The sequence below is a fragment of the Pteropus alecto genome, unplaced genomic scaffold (assembly GCF_000325575.1).
Source record: "Pteropus alecto unplaced genomic scaffold, ASM32557v1 scaffold185, whole genome shotgun sequence".
NCBI lineage: Eukaryota > Metazoa > Chordata > Mammalia > Chiroptera > Pteropodidae > Pteropus > Pteropus alecto.
The window spans coordinates 7,668,796-7,672,609 of record NW_006438088.1 but is presented as its reverse complement, the minus strand read 5'-3'; the positions used below and the strand labels follow the sequence as shown (position 1 = coordinate 7,672,609).

The 3,814-nt window shown below is 49.8% G+C and overlaps 1 protein-coding gene across 1 annotated transcript in view; it reads right to left on the bottom strand.

Annotated features, from left to right (window-relative positions):
* Positions 1 to 332, bottom strand: part of CITED2 (Cbp/p300 interacting transactivator with Glu/Asp rich carboxy-terminal domain 2) — a 2,638-nt gene extending 2,306 nt beyond the window's left edge. The window contains exon 1 of the mRNA XM_006915365.3: positions 79 to 332. The gene's annotated coding sequence lies outside the window, so the exon portion shown is untranslated. The remainder of the gene's footprint in view (positions 1 to 78) is intronic.
* Between the last annotated feature and the right edge of the window lie 3,482 nt (positions 333 to 3,814).

Genomic DNA, 3,814 nt, shown 5'->3' with positions numbered 1-3,814 from the left:
GCTCTTCCTCCGGGCAAACCCAGCCCTCGGAGGACAGGGCTGGCAGAAGCCCCAGCCAGCTTCAGCCGGCGCGCTCACCTTCCGTCTTTGCGATTTCTGCTCCGAAGACCGAGGGCGGGATCGTCGGGTCCAGGACCGACTCAGCAGTACATAGAGGGGGCCTTCCTGGCGTGCAGGGCGCTCGCTGTCGCGATGTCGGCGCCGAGGTCTTGCAGCGGCCGCAGGGGCAGAATCGGAGCCGTTCCCTTTTTTTCTCCCCGTCCGCTGCCCTCACAGCTCAGCAAGACCGCCCGGCAACTGCCAACAATGAGCTGTGTTTCTTAGGGCTTTGGCCACAGTTAATATAGGGGTTTCAGGAAGGGCGGAGCTAAAGCCTCCCGGGAGGGCGGTGAGAAGAAGTGGATTCCGGAGTTCCGCGCACACCGGACTGGGTCGGCGAGCTGCGTGCCTGCCGCCAGCGGCACGTGCGCAGAGGCTGCGGCGGGCCCAGGCGCCGCCCCGCTGCCCCCGACTCCGGTTTCCTCCCGGCCCACAAATGTGGGGCGACCCGGCCCCACCCCGGGGTTAGAAGAAAATCCTCCCTGGAATCCCAGCCCGCAGGTAGCGCCTTTCCTTAGAGGAGCGAGAAAAACTCACCGCCCTGCTCTAGCCGGATCCACCACTCCCAGCTCTCCCACCCGGCTCACCTAGCGACCTGGGCTGCCTTTTGCGGGAAAAGGGGCTTCACTCAGCGCCCGCGGCATCTACAGTGCCCTTGTGCCTCTCCGGCTTTGCAAAAACCTCCCTGGACTGCGATGAATGGCTATATTTCTCCGAGTGGGGGTTTTAAAGCTCTGGACAAATAATGCCCCCTCCCCCGAGCGCGCTTTCCTAGACTATGCCTTTGTGTTTTTACGGGGGCAGTAGGTAAACTGATCTATCTATTAAGTGTGTAGATGCATCTCCCTCCCCCCTTCAAAGATAGAAACTGGGGGGCGGGGAGCGACAGCGGCTGCAGGTGGACCCAATGCGCGGGAGCGCCCTGCCACCTCCGCTCCGGTGTTCGGGGATCCAATCCGCACTTTCGGGCCTGCCCGCTGCTCCCGGGGTACGTGTGCTAGGGCTAAGTTTGCTTTGCAGCTCTTGGTAGCTTTGGCATCCGAGCTGAGGCGTCTCTGCTCTGTAAACAAACTCAGCGATCCTCGTCCCCAGATCCACCTTTTTGCACATACACAGTTTCTTGCTTCTGTGTTGCCCTTGATCCGGGAGGTGGGGGTGTGTGCAAACTTGCACAGCCTCCCTCCGGGCTCTGCCTGACGGTTTGGGGTTGATTTAGAAGCGAACGGGTTTGTAATTAAGAAATTCGAGGGCTGAGTAAGACTGCTGTTGCTGGAAAAGGAAAACAAATAGATAACACGGTAATCGCTTCGTAAATAAAGTCGTTTTAGAGGTGGGCACGTAGCTGCACGTTCCGTATGGCAGGCACCGCGCGCACACACACTGCTGGGACTCTTCTTTTTCAGTGAAATTGTTCGGTGGGGCAATAGGCGATAATAATACCCGTGCTTCCCAGAACGCGACACGACTAGCCTGATCATCCATTTGGCTCAATGACTTGCAAATAAAAGCCCTAATGTGGGTCTGGGCAACTACCCGGTCGGAGCTCTCTTGCTTTCTCACATGGGGAATCTGAGTTATTTCCCCAACACCATGATGAGGCTGCTCCGAGTTTTTATATTGCTCTTTATGTGGTAAAAGGGAGTTTAGCGCTCCGAATAAGGACTTCTGTTCAGAGTTGTTTCTTCATAACTCGATAGCCATTGAAGACTTCCCGCTGCGAAGAGCGAGTTCCCGCTTCCCCCTCCCCCTTTTCCTCCCTTCTTGTTCACAGACCTTTAGGCCCAAAGTCTTGAGGACTGGAAATTCTGATACATTTTCCCTTTCAGAAATTTGCAAATGAGATGGAATCTTGTTTATTTTCATCTATTATCCCTTGTCTATATCTATCTGTCTGTCTATCTATACACAAATATGTACACACACAGACACACACACAGAGACAGACCATTTCATCTATTATCCCTTGTCTATATCTATCTGTCTATCTATATACAAATATGTACACACACAGACACACACACACAGAGACAGACCAGACACGTGTGTGCGCGTGCGCGTGCGTGCCTGTGTGTGTGTGTGTGTGTGTGTGTATGTGTGTGGAGAGAGAGAGAGAGACTTTTACTGTCTTCTTTTTCCTTTCTTTTTTTCCCCAGGCTCTCCAGCATTTATAACAATGTATGAAATAATTTTTAAACCTCAAAGATATTTACTTTTGGAGGCTTGTGCACAGAACTCATTGCATTGTTAGTTGCAACAATCCTATATTTTCCTGTCCACCCACCACCTTTACCTGTAGGTCATGGACTTGAAGTTACAGAATCAGAGCCTTAGAAGAGACCTGAAGGTGCCACTTCCTACAAAAAAATAGACTCCAAATATTAGTCACTCTCGGACTCAAAAATTGCCAGATAGATTGTTTGCTACCCTTCCTTTTACAGTAGTGTCTTAAAACACAAGGACAGGCTCTTAAATGTCTAATCTAAATTCCTCTTGCAACCATTAAAGAAAGTTGCAGCTCCATCCAGCTCCATCTACATACTATTGGGAAATGCCTTGAAAGGTCACCTCCCTATCCTTCCCCCCCTGAAAGGGGAAAAAAAAAATTAGTTCTGGGACCAGCTGGTTAGACCATGGCATGCGTTGTTCATTTATTTATCCATCCAATGAATGTTTTCCAAGTGCCAGGCACTTTTCCTATGCCTGGAGAGACAACCAAGACAGGATCTCATGGTTGAAAAGAGGAGATGAACAAACAGGCCTTGGACACACTATAATAAATGCTACAACAGCATTAAACAAAAAGACTGCTGACTGCATATAAGCAGGACACCCAACTTGGTCTTTGGGGCCTTGGAAAGGCTTCCCAGTGGAGGCGGTAATAAGTTGAGGCCTGAAGATAAGTAGAAGTTAGGCCACCCACCCCTCCCTGGGGGTGGGTGGGGGATGGGAGACAGAGATGAGAGAAACAAGATTGGAGAGGTAAACTGGGGCTGGATCCTACTGGCTTTGGTTTCCAAGCTGAGAAATTTGGATTGTATCCAGAAGACAATGAGAAGCAGCTGAAGGCTTGTGAACCAGTGAGATGATCAAATTTTTGTTTTAGGGAGATCAGGCCAATACTATAGAAAACTGGGGATTTAGTACAGAGGAAACAGGAAAAACCTGTTGAGAAAGTAAGACTGGGAACAGGGAGTCCAGTTAGGGGGCAACTATGGTCATCCAAGGGGCTATCTTGTGAACTTGGGTAAGGCAGTGGTCTATGTATGACCTTCACACTGCTTGTTGGATGTATTAGTCTCCTAGGGCTTCCATAACAAAGTAACCCTAAACTTTGTTTACGTCACTCGGAAATTTATTTTCTCACACTTCTGATGGCTAGAAGTCCAAGATCAGGTGTCAGCAGCGTTGGTTTCTTCTGAGGTTTTTCTCCTTAGCTTGTAAATGGCTGCCTCTTGCTGTGTCTTCACATGGTTTTTCCTGTTTTCTCTGTGCTGAATCCCTGGGTATCTGTTTGTGACCCACCCACATGGCCTTATTTTAATTTAATTACCTCTTAAGGCCTTATGTCCAAATACGGTTACATTCTGAGACACTGAGAGGTCAGGATTTCAACATATGAATTTTGGGGAACACTGTTCAGCTTGTAACACACCTTGTGTGTAGATTCTTTTTAGGTACAGTAATTCCTCCTTATCTGCGGTTCCACTTTCTATAG